This window comes from Balaenoptera acutorostrata, chromosome 17 (assembly GCF_949987535.1).
Source record: "Balaenoptera acutorostrata chromosome 17, mBalAcu1.1, whole genome shotgun sequence".
Taxonomy (NCBI): domain Eukaryota; kingdom Metazoa; phylum Chordata; class Mammalia; order Artiodactyla; family Balaenopteridae; genus Balaenoptera; species Balaenoptera acutorostrata.
The window spans coordinates 17,275,744-17,297,257 of NC_080080.1; positions in this window are offsets into that span (position 1 = coordinate 17,275,744).

Genomic DNA, 21,514 nt, shown 5'->3' on the forward strand with positions numbered 1-21,514 from the left:
TTCAGACTCCACATATATGCGTTAATATACGATATTTGTTTTTCTCTTTCTGACTTACTTCACTCTGTATAACAGTCTCTAGGTCCATCCACAGAATTATTTTTACTTCCAGGAAACAAATGGGAAGCTGATTGGATTATAATTTGGGGGCATTTTACATTCAAGTTTGGATTCATTTATTTATTCATTCATTCATTTGTTCAATTATACGAGACACACTATACTAGACCTTGTAGAAAATACAAAGGAGTTAGTAATTTATATAAATATTTTCTATCAAATTGTAGTTATACAGAAACCATGTCTTGTTCACCATTACTTCATAACTATGTCTGAGTCTGACTCAGTCATACAAGTTCATACAATACTTCATACAAGTTATTATAAACTTACTAATGGCACTCATCCTTAGAATCATCCATGTTTTCTGCACCAGACACACACACACACACACACACACACACACACACACACGCACATACACCCTAACTCGGCAATGGGTATTCAGAGTCTCATGGATCTCATAACCTATGCATGAAGTCAGACAATTAAATCAGTTACTGTAATTATAAGGTCTATGACGTGGTGAGGCAACGAAGTCTGCCACTTCACTGTCTACTACTCAATGCATGACCTTGCAAAAAATCACTTAGCCTTTGGCTTAACCACATTGAACTAGAAGAACAAGTGGGTCTAAAAAGTAGAAAATTCTATGTGGTGATGTTTGAAAACCACTAACAGCAAGGGATTATTTGCAAACAAACCTGAATGTTTTCTATTCAATCCAACAGGTGTTATTTTATACCCTGTATATGGTAGGCACTGAATTTCTTGGCATCCTTGAAAATAACCACCTATTCTCTGTAGGCAGACATGTATTCTCTAGAGCTGTTTTTCCAATAACATTTATTTTAACAATAATATGCTTAGTCTGCTGTGAAAATACAACTTCGCTGATTGGGCAGCCAGCCCAGTCAAACATTGTTTGGGGTTACAATTATAGCTATTTAATTGTTGAACAATCTCATAAGAGCTGCAAAAGAATCTCAGTTTGTTTACAAGCAGCAACTTAAACTTGTTTTTTTTCCTCTTTATCCTTTTTACTCTTTAAAGGAAAACTCAGGATAAGTCTAGCCTGAAGCCCCAGAGTACAATTAAGTCTCCCACAAAATGCATGGGGACCAGGAGGCTCCCTTTTAGTTAACACAGAGAGCTGGTCTGTTCTGAGACCTCTTTCTCCCTGCTCAGAAAGGGGGTGTTTACGTACAGCTGTGGGGAATTACTCACAAGAGGTTTAAACAGTGGAAAAAGAAAACATCCTCTTTTCTTTTTGGAACCACCCAGCCCACCAAGGTTTACAGGCTTAGCCAGTGGAAAGATAGATTACGGTTCACTGAAAGCTCCCCTTGGAAAACGTAGACCCAGACTCTCTTAGGACAGCTACAAGATCAGAAGGGCTGACAGAGTGGCATTAGCAGCTACAGGGAAATGGCAAGACAAATCCTTTGAAGAGACTTTGCTTCAGAGATGGCTTGTAGGGTGTATACTGACAGAGAGCCATAGTGCCCAGGGTTGTATAAAAATGTGTGACGGGAGTATGAATTGCTCTGTGTTCCTTGCAGGGTCATTAAACTCCCTTTAGCCAACAATGAACAAAATCTAGATTTTATTCTTCTTTTGCATAAATGTTGGATAAAGGATAGAATGGTCTTTTTCAGTTTTCCCTTCAAGTAATTTTTTTTTCTGTGCATTTTATTTAATTGTGCAAAAGAGACACAGAGAATTTAACTAAATGAGAAATTTGATTAAAAGATCTCAGAGTGGCCTGCTCAACAACACCTTAAAATTTTAATAAATCAATCACTAGCTTTGCTGTTATCACTTCCAGTTAAACATCGAGTTGTGATTTGTGGGGAATTCCCTCACTTTTAGTTTTTATGACTTTTTGAGAAGAGAGTCATGGACTAGAGTTCTCAGACTATCAAAGAAATAAGATATATATTAGAAAGTAATAAGTATGTATATTATTTTGAAAGTACAGAGTCAAATTGTAATGCTTTGGGGCACTATATTTTACCTACTACTGTTTTAAAAAGAAGAAAGAAAAGAGAAAAAAATAGAGAGAAAATTCTGTTTGTTTCCTGGAGTGGAATTCACCAAAATAACTTCTATGAAAACATCCATAAATAGAGCAGTCATGGCTATATATTTGTGGGGAAAATTATTTAAGGAAAACTTTTCTGTATGCATGGCTTAATTAAACTGAGCTTTGATTAAATATAACAGTTCAGGAAATGATATAACTTAGAATTCCTTAAAACAGTAGCATGCCAGTTTTAAGTATTTTTTTTTCAAATTGTCATGAAGATATCAACCCAGGGATGAAATTCTTAATTTGTCTCAGTATCCCTGCCTCAATGAACTCTTATTCTTAAAATTCACTACTTCTCATTTGCATGTTTTTGTAGAGTGACATGAAAATAAGCTCAAAATCAATAGATCAAAATTGATTCTATTCACCATTTCTCAATTTACTTTGAATATTGCCCCCAAATATTTTGACTCAATTTATTTATGGTAAACTCAGTTGCTAAGCCATATACACAGCTTTGCAATTTTAAGCTCTCAAATGATATAAAAAGCAGCTTCTTAGACGAAATGGATTTCTTGTTTGAAAAAGTCTGTCATAATTAATCTTTTTTTTCCCTTAAAATATAACTTCCCAGAATATGATTATGACTATTTCACATGAATGGGTTTTCTTCCTTAGAGTGTGTGCTGTTTCTAGGTAGGGATGGCCTGAAATCAAATATAATCAGCGATGCTGGCTGTAAAGACCCCATAAAGTAGTTAGGATTTTCCATAATCCTCCATCTAAAATGATAACAAACACTTGGTTTATATTCATTGAACTCATATTTCTTAAAAAGAAAAGATACGATGCATGGGAAGCACGTGACATAATTGGGGAAGCTCATTTATAAAAACAAATGTAATCATTGCCATGAGATTATTCCATAGAAAATGTTTGGTTTATGTAAACTAGCCGGTAGTTGAAGTAGAGGGACTCTCATTCAGTTTTCTAAGGGAAATAAAATCAAAACCTTAACTTTCAATTCCTTGGGTCTTTTGTAGGAAGAACGAAATGACTTCAAGAGACAATTCTTTCTTCTCTCCTTTCTTCTCTCCCTCCCTTCCTTTTTTCCTTCTCTCATGACAAAGTTTTCATATTTTCAGATGTCCTTGTTAAATTTATTTTTATTTCTCCTTTAAAAAATAGTGTCTCATTTTTTTGGTTTTATTTCAATGTTATATTTCTACAATGTTGTGGGGTGTAGCTTACCTGGTGCATAATAGCTGCTCAAAAATACTCGCTGAGTGAAAACGACTAAGTCACACAGACTAATTGCAGAGAATGTGAAAAGTATCCCCCTCTCTCCAGAAGAAGGAACAGCACAGATGTTTCCTATGTGGAACCTTCCATGGGTTTATCAAGCTCTATTCCAAACCTCCCCATGCGTTTGTGACTGCCCTTTGGTAGGTTTTACATACAGCGTGTCTCTCTTTCCCTCTCTGAAGTCCACTGAGGCGCTGAGAAAATCTAGAGAGGATAACAGAAGCAAGCCCAATAAAGGTAGCCTTTAGAACATAATTACCCTGGATTCCATGGGTTTAAAAAAATGTCCATTCATGGCTAGAAAATGAACATTATTTACCCAAAAGGTTGCAGCTGTTACATTCCCTTGAGAAAACATCAAGTAAGACCTATCCATGCCAGGTTTTTCTGATTGCCTAACCTCAATGATTCAGAGATAAAATCCCAAAATAGGCATTTATAAAGGCAAGGATGACAGGAAGAAAAGAGGCAGAGCTGGGGCTGGTACTTGGGGCTGCTGGTTCTCATACAAGCCCGTAAGCTATTTTCTCCTAATGTTGCCAGTTTGCTTAGGTGATAGTCTTGCGCCAGTCAAAACAGTCGCAGGCATTTCTGTACAATGTATTCTGTTCTATCCACACTGGGGGCTGTTTCCGAAAACAGAATAACGGAAGCACTGAATCAAATAACGAAACCAGAAAACTTAAGCCCTCAGATAAAAGAAGAAAACAAAAAGTAACAGGAGAAATGTGTTTTCCCAGGAATGTCCACATCTTTACAGACCCAGTTTTCAAAAGTGGATTTTCTTTGAATAGGGTTTAGATTTGCCAACAGGCTATTAGGATATAATACACTACTCACAATTCTCCAAGAAAGGATCTAAGGTTTGTTGTAGTTTTCCCACTTTCCCAGAGATGGGTAGAGCCAAGAGGAAGGGGTGAAGGAAAGTGGGTGAAAGATTGTGGGAGTTGAAGAAAACTTGCTGGATCCTATCCAGTCATCTTCAAAGGGTAACCTCTTCCAAACAGAGCAAACTTTCAGGGGGGGATTATGCAAAGCCCCTGCTTTCCAACACCCCTGAAAACCTGCTACCCCTGTCCATTCAGATTTGAGGATTAAGAAAACTAGGGGAATGAAAGCATCTATTTATCCCTGGTCCATGTCAAGAATTATTCTTCTAAGCTGGATCCTATGGCTTTACTGGTGGTGTGATCATCTCTTTTAAATATTTTTTTGGGGGGAAGGGGAGGCGGGCATCTGTATTATCTGATAGTTCTGTGTTTATTTTTTCAGCAAAGATGCTTAATTGTGTAACTCCTGGCTAGGTTTCCCTTGCCAAGTGATAAAAATCAGAGTTGGAAAAGACCTATTAGGTCATTTTATCCTAACTCCTGCCAGTGAGAATTTTGCCTCTAATATGCAAGATGAGGTGTCCACCCCTTCCCTTGGGAGATTAGCTTCTACAATCCAATTAGTCCCCACTGCCAACACATTTTCCCTGACCTTCAACTTACAATTAATAGCATTGTTCTTAATTTCACGCTCACCAATGAAGTGTTTACTTTCTCTTATTGTTTTCAACTTTTAATCCACTGATAAGTCTATTTTCTTATTCCTCCCCAAATACACTCATTTATTTTTTTCCTAGAATCTTTAGTTTATTTGTTATTCTTTTGTTATTTGTTATTCTTTGTAGAGCTCTGTGTCTCTTTGATAGGAGGAGAAAGAAGGCTTCTAATTTCCCAAGATGGCATGTCTCATCAGCAGACATGGATGCAGTGGAATTAGGCAGAGACACTTTAATGTTTTCGTAAAATTCAGGCTGCCTCAGTAATTTACTCCTATTTTTCAGAGGTGAGTGGCTCGAGATATGTTGGCAATTTCATGTCTCAGCTTTTCAGTTGTGTGTGTGTGTGTGTGTGTGTTGTGTGCATGTGTCCAATTTTCTGCTGTGGAAACCCTGGCTGAGATGATCAGATGAGATAAGGTAGGCAGAGATAAGAAGGAGGGGGAGGAATATTACAATAATGAACTTAAGAGACTAAAGAAACTCAACCACCCACCAGACTACCTCACTCCCTGAAGAACAGACCCTCTCAGGCTGAGACAAACCATCGTGAACCAATGCCTCCCAGTGCACACATATGACAGACCCGTCTCTACAGCAAGGTTTGCCCTTCTGGGATTTTATTTCTTCGTGGCCTAAGGCCCTGGCTTTGTTCCTGTCTTGCCTTGTCTCCCTCTTCTGATTCTCTGGCCTTATTTTGGCCAGCAGATCGCATTCATCTATCCAGTTCACCATGTAGCTTCCGTCTCCAGCTCATGACCTCCTCTCGGCCTGCTGGCCTAAGGGATGAGTCCCTCTTTCTTGATCCCCCCCTCGGACTAAGCCCTCTCTTGCTGCTCCTCCCTTTTCTGAGGATCCAGTACAGACACCTGCCCAAATGCCATTTTTTTCTCTACATCACCTGTTATTTCATTGTCAGGACTGCCTGCATGCAAATTTACACTCAGCTCCATCACAGGCCATAGCCCTGACTCAAAGTAGCTTGCTTCTATGGTTCTTTAAGGGAGTTTTATAGATAACTGACTCTCAGAAATGTAAGCAAAATTCTTAATGTGGTCTGTAAGGCCCTAAAAACCTCCTGGCTAGCAGCACAATCCAATCACGTACCGTTGACCCCTCTCACTCAGCTCCAGCCACGTTGGCTTTCCCTCAGTTCCTTTGCTGTGCGAGCACCAGTCTCTTCCACATTGGGGTCTTCATCCTATTGCTTTTCCTGCTTGCCTAAGCGTCACTTATTCATCCACAATGAATGTCACAGCTTACATGGAACTTAGACCCAAGTACCCTCCCCTGGACGAAGTTAGGTCCTATTGTTATACTTCATCACTTAACCTTATACTTGCATTGAAAGCACTTACCAAAAATTGTGAACATACATTTACGGATAGTTTAAGTCATTTGACATTTGTGCAACTCTATGATATGTGAAGACAGGCCCACGCTTACTGTTCGTTCCTGCTTGTGCCTACTATATCATAGGTGCTCAATCAGGCGAGCAGTGCAACCATGACAGCAAAGACCAGGAAGCAGAATAAAAGTTAACAGTCAGCCGTCCCATGATTGATAATCAATTACTTGTCTTTATTTATTTATTTATGGCTGTGTCGAGTCTTAGTTGCGGCACACAGGATCTTTCGTTGCGGTGTGTGGGCTCTTTGTTGTGGCTCGCGGGCTTCTCTCTAGCTGTGGCGCGCGGGATCCAGAGCACATGGGCTCTCTAGTTGTGACACGCAGGCTTAGTTGCCTCGTGGCATGTGGGATCTTAGTTCCCCGACCAGGGATCGAACCCTCGTCCCCTGCATTGGAAGGTGGATTCTTAATCACTGGACCACTAGGGAAGTCCCTCAATTACTTGTCTTAATCTAGATGATTCTGTTATTTTTCTTCATACTTGTAAACATATAGTTTGGCTTATATAAAAAGATTGACATTGCACATATCTATAACAGGTATTGTATTAGTAAGGGATTTTTTAAAAAAATTCCAGGCAAGAGAGAGCAACTGTACTATTTTTACTTGAAAAGGGACTTTTCAGGGGAAAATAGAGAGCTCGCATAATTAATGAGAAAATTGCAACCAACCTAAGATTCAAAGTCCTGGATTAGAGGACTGCTGGACCAAGGACTGGTTAGGTAGCTTAGCCATGGTCTCTGGGTCAGACAGAGAAAGGATTCCCAACCTTCTGCACAGGCATTTTGAGGTAGAGATGTTCAAATTTAAAACACCTCACACAATGAGTTATTCCCCCCAGTTGAGGGGAGACGAATGATGGTCATCTCTCTGGCAACCAATCAAATCAACCAACAAACCAACCAACCAATGGCAACTGCTAAGTCATAGATATTACTCTTCAGCATGTGCCATTCCTAATGCATGAGGCGTCACCTTGCTTCCTGGTCATCTCCTCTGTTGCTTTCCAAACTATTAATTCCGTGGGTCTTCTTTTCTAAGAGTCTGCATTTCTGAAATCTGGTTTTCCTCCGAGGTATGAGGTTGACAGCTTTGAATTATTCTGCAGGTTCCTTCAACAGCACAGGTTGTTATAATATTATCTTAGGCTGAGTTCCCAAAAGCTGAGTCTGAGACCCCCAGTTCTTGTGAAAGTGTTGTTATCGGTACAAAAGCCCATAAAGAATGGAGGAGTGAAGCAGGATAGAGAAAGGGAAAGTGGTGAGCCAAAAAGCCATCTCAGATGAAGTCCAGCCTTGGCTTGATCCATAGAGAGAGGTCTTTGAATCATTAACCGCTTAGCTGGGTTGCCTGCTTGAGGCAAGGGGTAACCCTTTACATACCACACCAGCCAGGCATTGGCTTTGAGATGCCCCCCAGGGGGTGGGCATAACTCTCCAGTTGAAGCAGCTGACTGTTAGGGGCACACTCTCCCGAGAAAGGGGGCATCTGAGGGCTATTAATAGTTGACCATCACAGAAGCTGGGATGGGGGGGTACCAGCTCTTTAAGGGGATCTGAGAGGGACATCACAGTATTTACTCCAGTACTCTTCTATCTAACCTCTGTTGGGTTCATTAATTTATTGTTTGTGTTTGCAAACAAATCAGCAAAAGAGCAACATTATTAAATTAACCCTGAAACAACCCCTCAAAACAACCCTTTTCTTTTTGACTTTGCCAAGGTATAAAAAGGTTGTGGTAATGTTATGCCCAGCTTCTGGACAGAATAGACATAGTTCAAACAGCTGAACACTAAGCAACCCCAAACATATGGACACTTAGAAGAACACAAATCAGTAACTAGATTATGATTTCATTTTTCCATCCATATGTTGACTGCTAGGCTAGGACATGAAATGAATATGGCAAATAACAAACCATGCTACCTTTCTGTAAAATGAATTAGTCCTTGCACATTGGCCCCCAAACACTAGAGTTGAAATTTATGATTCAGGAAAAATCTATGATGATAATATTATTAATAATAATGAAAATCATCACCCCCAAATTTTAAGTCCTTTTTATACATTAAGTGATTTAATTACCCCCAATACTTTATGAAAATGTAGGTATTATTATTCCCATGTAACCCTTGAGGAAACTGAGGCACACAGAGGCTCATAACTCAATCAAGGGCTCACAGCTAGTAAGTGATGAAATAAGAATGATTTTTTTCATTACTGCTGGGTGTGTCAAAATGACCTCAGCATTTTCCAGCAGATTGCAGTTCACTTTGATTCTGAATTAGATTTCTCATTTTCAAATTAAAGTATTGAAATCTGAAAGAGTAGTAACCCTCTGCCCTTTGGAGGAAAATATATGCCAAATGACTCATCAGCAGCAGGACAAGCTCTAACCTAGCAGCAGTGGATGCTGCATTGAACATATTTCTCTCTCTTTTATTGGATTTGTCTCATGCTTACCACCATGAACATACATGAGTGGTCCATAAACCAAAATTAAGCTAATTAATTGGTTGAGCTAGGAAATGAAAATTAATATCATCAGTACTAACATCTGTCATTTTTTTTGAATTTTATTTTATTTTTTTATACAGCAGGTTCTATTAGTTATCTATTTTATACATATTAGTGTATGTATGTCAATCTCAGTCTCCCAGTTCATCCTGTACTTAGCTGATACTATGCAAGTATTGGGGTGGCCAAAAAGTTCGTTCGGGCTTTTCCCAAACTTTAGTAATGAAGACTCTATTTTGCTACTTGTTTTGGTTTGTCTCATATCTTTTCTTCCCTTTTTTGGTTGGAGATCACACATTCCACATTACAGGTCTGGACACATCACAGAAGTTGGGCCAGTCACAGTATTCCATCCACCTGACTACCACTGATTGGGTCAAAAATGAGCATGTGACATAAGCAGGACCAATCAGGTTTCTCCCCCAGGATTTTTCTAACTGGAATTAGTTGGATACAACTCTTTTTCCTTTCTACTCATGAAATTTATGAGAATATAAGATCAAACCTGGTTGTAGTCTTGTTTTTAACCTTGTGAGGATGGTTAGTTTGAGATAACACAGCTCTTTGTAAAAAAAGGCAAATATAGAAGACACGATAATCTACTGGTTTGAATCCACAGATATAAACTCATTGGTGTTTTTTTTAGTGTGTGGTTTGCTTAACTGAAAAATAATTTTTTTGTCTTACACATCCTGCTTCTTGCAATCAAAGTGCTGTGCGTAATACATATATGTCATTACTGATTCATACAAAAACCCCCTGAGTTAGGTATTATTATCCTTATTTTACAAATATGAAAATCAAGGCCCAGCAAGCTGATATCATTGTCTCAAGTTTGTACGATTAGTCAGTAAGGGGCAGATGTTGGATTACAAATTTTCTCACTTCCAAATCATTAGCTAGATACTATAACCCTCAGAGAAAATCTGCATTAATTTGAAAAAATTCAGTTGTTGATCAACACCTACAATATCCTGACATGAATCACAATAGGGATTTTACACATATGACAAGGTGTATATCTTAGCTCATGGTTGTTTATTTCCTATAGTTTATCCAGGACTTTTGGTTACTTATTCTTTCACTCAAGATGGTGAGTATAAATATAATATTCAGGGAATGGAATAAAATAGAATAATAATAAAAATTTTTAAATTTTTGAAGAAATAATTTTAACCATGTATGTAATACCATACAATATTGGATTTGGGGCAAAGAAATAAAAATGCTGACTGAAATATATTCTTTCTCATAATGTTGTTTACAAATCTGAAACACTTGGAAAACTGATGGTTTTCTACTGATTCTAATGATGTAGTTAGTCAGAAATATATGTTATCAAACCCTAAGACACCTCACATATTTTATCATCTAAGAAAACCTGGCTAATGGATTTTTTCATTCTTTTACTATATGATACATAGAAATGAAGAAATCGTTTTTTTAAATTATAGGATAAGAAAGTAAGAGACATGCTCAGTTTTATGATGACTTCACACAGATAGAATAAGAATTATTTGTATATTTCATCTTCTATTTGTATCATTTATTAAAGTTTATCTGAGAGCCTTTATGAATGCTCTAAGACCCAGTCTAAGTTTCACTGCCTCTGAAATGTCCTCTCAAAGATCTCAGGAATTAGGTTTTGAGAGTTAGGGACATTTGGAGAGGTAAAAAGTCAGGGAGAATTACTATATATGGGAAAATATAGAGTGGGAAAATTCTACTCCATTTATGATCTTATTGACTTGCCTTGTAATTGATATTTATCACATTTATTCAAATTAGTATTTATTGAGCACATAATATGTGCAAGTCTTATGCTAAACACTAGAGATGCAATAGTGATATAGGTGTGATGACAGAACAGGGGTGACATACATTGATGTGAAAAGGTACTTTTTTTTAATTTAAGGAAGCTTCCATATACATCTCTATATATGCAGAGATACACAGTCATACAATTTAAAGGTGCCATCTTTGTCCTCTGAAGTGGCCTTTTAGTTACATGAATGAATGAAGGGATGTACCAGGCCCTTCAGAACATCTGTAAAGGGAACATTATTTTGTTGGTTAGAGGGTTAATATGAAACTGTATCTATGATTTAATGTTAGAGAAACTTCTCATGATGGATGGGGTTCCCCAATTAAAAAGATACTGTGATGTGTAGGGAACTCCCCATAAAGCAAGGGGGGTGTGTCCTGGTGGCCTAAATTTAACATAAGGCCAAGAGCCAGAGAAGCAAGGTCACTTCCAGCACAGCAGGTAATTGTATTTTGAGATGCTGAGCAAGTGAGGGTGAAATAAAAGAGTGATGTGCCCATAATAAAGATCTAAGACAACAACTGTAACATAGCATCAGTAGACAAGCAACATTAGACTAGATAGACGTAATATTTAATAGCTGCATCACACGGCAGTGAAAGAAACATGGAAGCTAGTGAACTTATTGAAGTTTTTAATGTTCTTTTTTTTCCTCTATGCCTAGAGGATTGGTCCTCTCCATAGAGAGCAGACTGTACTGTCCAGGATTTTTGAGTAACTTGAAGGATAAGGAAGGGGTTAAGCTGGGAGCCTCAAGAGGAAGAGACTGGGCTTCTTAGTATTAATGGCAGAGTGATGACCAAAGGATTAATTATAAGTGAAATATATTAGGAATGACGATAACCACAAACTAATGGAATTAGATTTTACTAGTAACATGTAAATGTCTGTTTATGTGGTTTATCAGTTAGCTTTCACTTTGTGATAATACAGGAACAAACTCTAAATCTCAGTGGATTACAGCAATTAAGTTTTAGGTCTCATTTAAATTCCATGTCAGGGCAGGTCAACTCTGCTCCAGTCTATGGCTCTCCACCATGTGTCTTATTCATTTTGGGATGCAGGCTGAAAGGGCAGTTCCTATGTGGGCAATGGCGAACATGTGGCAGTTCTTAATGTTTCCGCTTACATGACACACAAGTCGCTTCTGTACACAGTTCATTCACTGGTCAAAAATAGTCAACTGGCCAAGCCTGTCCCAGTGGGGTGGTAAGTATGTTCTTCCCACAGGGAGTCCATGCAGGTCTCATGGCAAGAGAAGGGGATATGCATTATCTTCTTAAAAAGAAGGCAGAAAATAATGGGGACAAGAATACAATCTACTACACGTGGAATCTAAACTCTGGACAGCTCAAATAGTCAATTTTTACTTCCTTTTTGCTGCATTGCATTATTATGAAAAATAGAAAGAAATCCCTTCAAATTAAGGATATACCACTTTTAATGGAATCTGTAGGATGTGGTTCAGGAGAAACATGCAAATACAACCCTATATCCATGACACAGTTGGATGACCTCAGAGCTGTCATGCATAAGCTGTAAGATCATGGTCCTCCTAGACATTCCAAATCTCCATTTATGGTTACCAGTGTCCATAGTGGTGAGAGAGAATGCCAATTAGTGTGCTTGCCAATGAAGATGAGGTTTAGCGAGATGAGAATTCTTCACCACAGATGGGTAAGAGTGACTCATAAAGTAAATGCTGTGGCTTATCTGCTCTTTAGTGAATCAACACCGACCATTCCAGCCAGATAGTTTTTTATAATATTGTCCATAACGGGACATAAAAAATCTATTGCTGTATCCCCAGGACTTAGCAAAGTTAATTGGTACACTGTTGGTGGTGAACATATTGTGTTAAAATAAATTAAATTGTTCTTAACTCTAACCTTCAGAGAAGCAAGAACTGTGGAGATTTAGTAACAGAGATAAGTGAAGATTTTGTGTTTGGATGAATAAATAAATATTATAAATGCAGATAAAGTATCCTTAATTAACTTACCTAAATTTGTTCCAATTACTTTGGTAGATACTTTTCTTATATTCGAAAACAGTTTAGAGAGTCATAGCATTACCCAAAGCTGTGACAATCATGAGCGGAAAGTGTCAAGACTTTGAAAATCTCCATATATTCAAAACAAATCTTAGCAAAAAATTTTCTGTACAAAATGTAATATATGGGAAAAAATTAAGAGAGCTTTTACATTCTTAATGGCTACATAGATATATGACATATATGTGATTATATAATTATATACAATGACTATGTATAACCATCTATAAAAAATGTTAAATTCCATTCCTATTAAATCATATTTTTATTAAAAATAGTCTCATTATTCCATGCAAATGGAAATGAAAAGAAAGCTGGAGTAGCAATACTAATACCAGATAAAATAGACTTTAAAATAAAGAATGTTACAAGAGACAAGGAAGGACATTTTATAATGATCAAGGGATCAATCCAAGAAGAAGATATAATAATTATAAATATATATGCACCCAACAGAGGAGCACTTCAATACATAAGGCAACTGCTAACAGCTATAAAAGAGGAAATCAATAGTAACACAATAATAGTGGGGGACTTTAACACCTCACTTACACCAATGGACAGATCATCCAAACAGAAAATTAATAAGGAAGCACAAGCTTTAAATGACACAACAGACCAGATAGATTTAATTGATATTTATAGCACATTCCAACCAAAAACAGCAGATTGCACTTTCTTCTCAAGTGCACATGGAACGTTCTCCAGGATAGATCACATCTTGGGTCACAAATCAAACCTCAGTAAATTTAAGAAAATTGAAATCATATCAAACATCTTTTCTAACCACAATGCTATGAGACTGATTAGAAATCAATTACAGGGAAAAAAACATAAAAACACAAACACATGGAGGTTAAACAATATGTTACTAAATAACCAAGAGATCACTGAATAAATCAAAGAGGAAATAAAAAAATACTTAGAGACAAATTACAACAAAAACACGATGATCCAAAACCTATGGGATGCACCAAAGCAGTTCTAAGGGGGAGGTTTATAGCTATACAAGCCTACCTCAAGAAACAAGAAAAATCTCAAATAAAAAATCTAACCTTACACCTAAAGGAAGTAGAGAAAGAAGAACAAACAAAACTCAAAGTTCATAGAAGGAAAGAAATCATAAAGATCAGAGCAGAAATAAATGAAATAGAAGCAAAGAAAACAATAGCAAAGATCAATAAAACTAAAAGCTGGTTCTTTGAGAAGATAAATGAAATTGATAAACCATTAGCCAGACTCATCAAGAAAAAGAGGGAGAGGACTCATATCAATAAAATTAGAAATGAAAAAGGAGAAGTTACAACAGACACCGCAGAAATACAAAGCATCCTAAGAGACTACTACAAGCAACTCTATGCCAATAAAATGGACAACCTGGAAGAAATGGACAAATTCTTAGAAAGGTATAACTTTCCAAGACTGAACCAGGAAGAAATAGAAAATACGAGCAGACCAATAACAAGTAATGAAATTGAAACTGTGATCAAAAATCTTCCAACAAACAAAAGTCCAGGACCAGATGGCTTCACAGGTGAATTCTATTAAACATTTAGAGAAGAGCTAACACCCATCCTTCTCAAACTCTTCCAAAAAATTGCAGGGGAAGGAAAACTGCCAAACTCATTCTATGAGGCCAACATAAGCCTGATATCAAAACCAGAGAAAGATACTACAAAAAAAGAAAATTACAGACCAATATCACTGATGAATATAGATGCAAAAATGCTCAACAAATTACTAGCAAACAGAATCCAACAGCACATTAAAAGGACCATACACCATGATCAAGTGAGATTTATCCCAGGGATGCAAGGATTCTTCAATATACGCAAATCAATCAATATGATACACCATATTAACAAATTGAAGAAGAAAAACCATATGATCCTCTCAATAGATGCAGAAAAAGCTTTTGAAAAAATTCAACACCCATTTATGATAAAAATTCTCCAGAAAATGGGCATAGAGGGAACCTACCTCAACATAATAAAGGCCATATATGACATACCCACAACAAACATCATTCTCAATGGTGAAAAACTGAAACCATTTCCTCTAAGATCAGGAACAAGACAAGGATGTCCACTCTCACCACTATTATACAACATAGTTTTGGAAGGCCTAGCCATGGCAATCAGAGAAGAAAAAGAAATAAAAGGAATACAAATTGGAAAAGAAGTAAAACTGTCACTGTTTGCAGATGACATGATACTATACATAGAGAATCCTAAAGATGCCATCAGAAAACTACTAGAGCTAATCAATGAATTTGGTAAAGTAGCAGGGTACAAAATTAATGCACAGAAATCTCTTGCATTCCTGTACACTAATGATGAAAAATCTGAAAGAGAAATTAAGGAAACACTCCCATTTACCATTGCAACAAAAAGAATAAAATACCTAGGAATAAACCTACCTAGGGAGACAAAAGACCTGTATGCAGAAAACTATAAGACACTGATGAAAGAAATTAAAGATGATACCAACAGATGGAGAGATATACCATGCTCTTGGATTGGAAGAATCAATATTGTGAAAATGACTATACTACCCAAAACAATCTACAGAGTCAGTGCAATCCTTATCAAATTACCAATGGCATTTTTTTCAGAACTAGAACAAAAAAATCTTAAAATTCATATGGAGACACAAAAGACCCCAAATAGCCAAAGCAGTCTTGAGGGAACAAAATGAAGCTGGAGGAATCAGACTCCCTGACTTCAGACTATACTACAAAGCTATAGTAATCAAGACAATATGGTATTGGAAGAAAAACAGAAATATAGATCAATGGAACAGGATAGAAAGCCCAGAGATAAACCCATGCACCTATGGTCAACTAATCTATGACAAAGGAGGCAAGGATATCCAATGGAGAAAAGACAGTCTCTTCAAAAAGTGGTGCTGGCAAAACTGGACAGCTACATGTAAAAGAATGAAATTAGAACACTTCCTAACACCATACACAAAAATAAACTCAAAATGGATTAAAGACCTAAATGTAAGGCCAGACACTATAAAACTCTTAGAGGAAAACATAGGCAGAACACTCTATGACAAATCACAGCAAGATCCTTTTTGACCCACCTCCTAGAGAAATGGAAATAAAAACAAAAATAAGCAAATGAGACCTAATGAAACTTAAAAGCTTTTGCACAGCAAAGGAAACCATAAACAAGACGAAAAGACAACCCTCAGAATGGGAGAAAATATTTGCAAATGAATCAACGGACAAAGGATTAATCTCCAAAATATATAAACAGCTCATGCAGCTCAATATTAAAAAAGCAAACAACCCAGTCAAAAAGTGGGCTGAAGACCTAAATAGACATTTTTCCAAAGAAGACATACAGGTGGCTAAGAAGCACACAAAAAGCTGCTCAATATCACTAATTATTAGAGAAATGCAAATCAAAACTACAATGAGGTGTCACCTAACACCAGTTAGAATGGGCATCATCAGAAAATCTACAAACAACAAATGCTGGAGAGGGTGTGGAGAAAAGGGAACCCTCTTGCACTGTTGGTAGGCATGTAAATTGATACAGCCACTATGGAGAACAGTATGGAGGTTCCTTAAAAACTAAAAATAGAATTACCATATGACCCAGCAATCCCACTACTGGGTATATACCCAGAGAAAACCATAATTCAAAAAGACACATGCACCCCAATGTTCATTGCAGCACTATTTACAATAGCCAGGTCATGAAAGCAACCTAAATGCCCATTGACAGATGAATGGCTAAAGAAGATGTGGTACATATATACAATGGAATGTTACTCAACCATAAAAAGGAACAAAATTGGGTCATTTGTAGAGACATGGATGGATCTAGAGACTGTCATACAGAGTGAAGTAAGTCAGAAAGAGAAAAACAAATATCGTATATTAGTGCATATATGTGGAACCTAGAAAAATGGTACAGATGAACCAGTTTGCAGGGCAGAAATTGAGACACAGATGTAGAGAACAAACGTATGGACACCAAGGGGGGAAAGCAGCAGGGGGTGGGGGTGGGTGGTGGTGGTGTGATAAAAAAAATCTCATTATCCAAGTTAATTATTTTTCTTTTTACCTTTTGCTAATATTTGACCACTCAGTATGAAAATTTTGTGTTGGTCAGAGTATTTACTAAAACAATTTTACAAATGTATTTTCTTGTGTTTGGAAAGAGCATATAATGGATTTCCTCATGTTAGTGATCCTTTCTACCACCACCTTTGACAGCACTCTCTTTAATATATAATACTTCTTTTTTTCTTATGAGGAAATCTCATTAAAATTTCTTCACTTCCTCTTAATGTTGGAGATATTTTGTTTGAGTCTTTGCTTGTTTACTGTCTGGGTCATTGTTTTTTTCTTGACATAGAAAATATTTTCCCAACTTACTGCAGACCTGTGGCCTTAGAAATGGAAATGAAGGAAGACAATGCCACATGCAGAAGTGAGGGCCTCCGGCTTAGCTGGACTCTATTAAAGCAACTCATGCTTGCACATCTGCCTCTCTCCTGACTCACAATTAGTTCATAGGACACATCATTCAAATTTGTGTCCCAGTAAAATACCCATTACCTATGACATAGTTACCAGGCAAGAAATGTGATCTTCAAGGTTAAATCTGCAGCTAGCCAAAGCCACCCACTATGTAGATATCCTAAATTATCACTAATAATGTGATGTTTTGCTGAGAGAACTTCTAAATGAGATTTTGACATGAATTTACATACACACATGTGAGACTGTTGGATCATATGAACTCTGTCATTCACTCATTTATTCATTTACTCACTACCTTATCCCTCACACTTTTACTATTACCACAAGATCCTAAAATTCCCATTGAGATAGTGCAACTGCAGAATGCCTGAAGATTTGAAAAGGCTTCATAGAGCACTTCTATGTGTCTGGGCTAAAGTAAAGGTACTTGTCCCTAATCTCGCAAAAATTACACCATAGGAAAATTTGTTTCTGAGTGTCCAACCTGCTTTCATTACACCTCCCTGTTCCTTTTTAATAATCTAATTAAAACCCCTGAATCTTGGTAAACAAGACCCACTCTGAATTGCTGTCTTCCTCATGCCTTCCTGCCATGTATGCTTTTGTAGTATAGCATTTGGAGTTTCACTGATATCAAGAACAAGATTCAATGTTGTACTATTTATCTTGGGGGTGTCTGACCCATGCCTTTTATCCTCATTTATCTTAAGTTAAAGACCTTGAAGCAGTGTCAAAGATGTGGGAAAGGTAGATTGGTCTTAGGTCTTAAAAGAGAAACTAATATAAAGTGGGGTTTGAACATAAACTTAGGCTTGTAGGTTTCAGATTCTGGGAAGCTTCCAGGAAATGGGGAGTAAAATAGGGCTGCCTAGTAAAGGATCCCAATAACTAGACTAAGATATAACAATTGTTTGGCTATCCTTGGATGCAGATGAGCGTATTTGAACATTACTGACTTCTTAACAACTCCTTTCTTCCCTTCACCATAGGCTCTAACTCCTAGCTGCCCATTTATTGGGCTCAAGATATTGGTGTGTCTGTCTTCAGAGAGACATCTCCTTTCCTTGTACTACCTTGCCCTCACCTGGATGACACCAAACACTTTCCCCATGTCCCCTCTAACAATCATGATTTCACCTATGAGCCAGACAATTCATGCTTTGTGACTGTCTCAAGTCCTCCAGTAGCTGGGGGAGCCCAGGGAAAAGGACACTGCTTAGGGAAACGGTGAAGATCATGAGTCAGCAACCTGCCTGTCTTTCTCATGGTAAGATTTCCAGGGAAAAGCATCAGATATAAACTAAGTATTTGTGGCATGAATAAGTTGCACAAGAAAGAGTTGATGAGAAAAGGTCCAAGAGTAGAACTCAGTAACCTTACACATAGAGGTAACCTGGCTGCTGTTGGCTGCAGGGAAAGGGTTGATAATAGGGAAAGAGGTCTTCACTCTTGAGAGAGAGCTGAGGATCTTAGTTTTAAAGTGTTTATTCTAAAATGTTTTCAGTGTGAGTGCAGTATCTTTATGTGTTTGTGCTGATTGTGTTTAAGGTATAGAATCAGATCATCTTTTCTTTTAGGAGTTACCTTCGACTTCGTCTAGTTCAATTTCTCATCAACACAGAAACCACCAACCGCAAGGGAACCCTGACACATTGCCCTTCCTCACGTTCTTCAGCATCTCAAGTGGCAGACAATTATTGGGGGCAACATTTCACATCTCAGGCTATGCCTGTTGTTCTAATGTCCTTTTTTATGTTGTACTGAAAATTACAAGTTGAAAAGAAACTAGCACAGGAGCTGGCATATAGAAGACATTCTATGTCAGTAAAGGTTGCTGATTCCAAATCAGAAGTCCTGCAACTTTGATTTTTATATTCTATGTCTATGCCTTTTATCCTCAAATTACATGATATCATGAGGAAGGTAGACCATGAAGATCTTGAAGATATAACACAATAAAAGGAATAAAAATCAACACCTTGGTTCATCTGCTTTACATCAATTGAATCAATTAATATGAACAGCTTATCAGTTTTATCAACTGTCCCATAGCACCAAAACTAGTGTGTATACATTTACAAGTGCCAGTTTCACTGGGTTGTGGTCATATTTGATTATAGTCATTTTACTTTGCTTACCTATAAATTAGAGTTGTTGATTTGCTAATAATTTTATACAATTAGAAAAGCCACTGTGTTGGAGTATTTTCTAAATTGTCAAAAAAAGAGAGATCACATTATGTCCTTTTTAGTTTGGGATCTAGGTGCATTGGATTCTTTAAAATACTAGAAAGTTCTGATTGATACATAGGGTGGTTCTAAGCAGACGGTTTAAATATTCAGAAGCCCCCTACACTTCAGAACAAACTAGCCCTCAGCATTTTCACCTCTGTTCCTTCTTTTTACCAGAGGCAAACTACTGAGCATCTTTGCAGGGGAATCCTTTTCTGGTAAATTGTAGACTGAAAACAATTTGTATTTTTGTTTCGAGATTGTTTGGCATCAGAGCTCCAGTTGCTTTGTATTGATCACTAGGATGTATCTGGGAGAGTCCTGGATGTGTCCAAATTATTGTCACCAATCCTCTGTGGGTTTGCTCTGACAGCTTCCATGTGGGCTCTGGAGAAGGGCTGGATTGTGGAAAGATTATAACTATGAACCTTGGGTGGAGCCCAAGTCCTCCAGATGTTACTGCTTTCATATTTTCAATGTGAATTCAGGGACCTACGCTCCTCTCTGACGAAGATAACGAATGCCTTTGGCCTCATAGCATAGTCAGAAAAATGTGATCATTTGAGGGGGAATGTCTAAAAGCAGCTCTTCCTTCCACCTACCCTCTGGCTAATAAGGATGATAAGCCTGGGCTTCTCTTCTCTCTGGTCAACTTGGACATTCTAAGGCCACGTCTGAACACTCATTGCTTTTGCTATGTCAAGGATTTTGGCTCCATCTCTACCTACCCTTCTATGAAAACAAATAAGAGGCTTCTGACTGGGCAAGAAAATTATCTGAGGAAGTAGCTTATCAAATGAGTCAAAGTGTGTCTGACCAGAGCTTCCTCTTTCTGTTGGCATCCCTTGCATCTGACATAGTCAGGCTTAGTGGTGGTAGGAAGTAGTTCAAGCTAAATTTCTGTGGTCACTCTTTCCATTTTCAGGCGATAGGTCACTCAGTGTACATGGCGATGAGCCAGGCATTTTGCTTCTCTTTCTACATCATTTAAGTGTATTCCTTCTAAGACACATTTCCTACCCAAATGGGAAGATAGACAAAACATAAAGGAATCTTTAACCACTGGCTGTTTGCTGTGGTACTGAATTCAGTGAGGGACTTGGTAGAATGAAGGGAAAACTTACCAGCGGTCAGTGTAATTCTACCTAGTCTTTTCTTTACCTACAACTAGCTTTATTTCCTTTGAAATATGATGTATTTCAGTGTATTCAGTCTTCGGATCCGAAGGAATAAAGGAATAAGTATGATTCTATTTTCAACAGGCTTTTAATATGTGCACCTCAATGAACATATACTTTTTCAAAAGCTACAAGCCTATTTCAGCTATACTTCCATTGTTTAGGAAATAGAGTCCCTCTTTTTGTATAGATCAGTAGATTTCATCTTTTCTGCTAAGCAAACACATCTGAAGTATATCATGCACTCCCTCCACCCCTCCTCCATCAGGCTATGGCTTATTATGGCAGTGAGTTTCAAATGGAGGTGGCAGCAAGGCAGACACTCCTTCGAAGGATATATCAGAACTTTGGGGGACACAGAAATGTCTATGTTGAAGTGAGAAAAAGATTATTTTGCCATATTTTGTATGATTTGGAATGTTTAGAGATCATCAAAATCTTCATTATTAAAGTTTTTTGTATAAGTAAATTATAGAACATCTATATAATCCTATAAATTATTTGTACTACTTTTGACTATTAAAATGATGCTTATAAAGAACTTTTAGTGGTAAGGAAAAAAGGTTAATAATATAAAGCAGGTTATAAAAATAGATATAAAATAAAGGTACATATTTTCAACTTGATGTCACCTAGATAAACACAAAAAATTAGGAATAAAACTGGAAAGAAATGTGCCAGAAATAACAGTAATGCCCTGTGTTTGCTAGGATTATTGATATATTTCTGCTTCTTTATGATTTTGTTTGTCTAATTATGTGCAGTGAGCAGATATTATTTTGATAGTAGAATAACACAAAAATGGAATAAAATGAAAGAAAAGAGTACTTGAGGCAGAAATGGAGGTCATGAA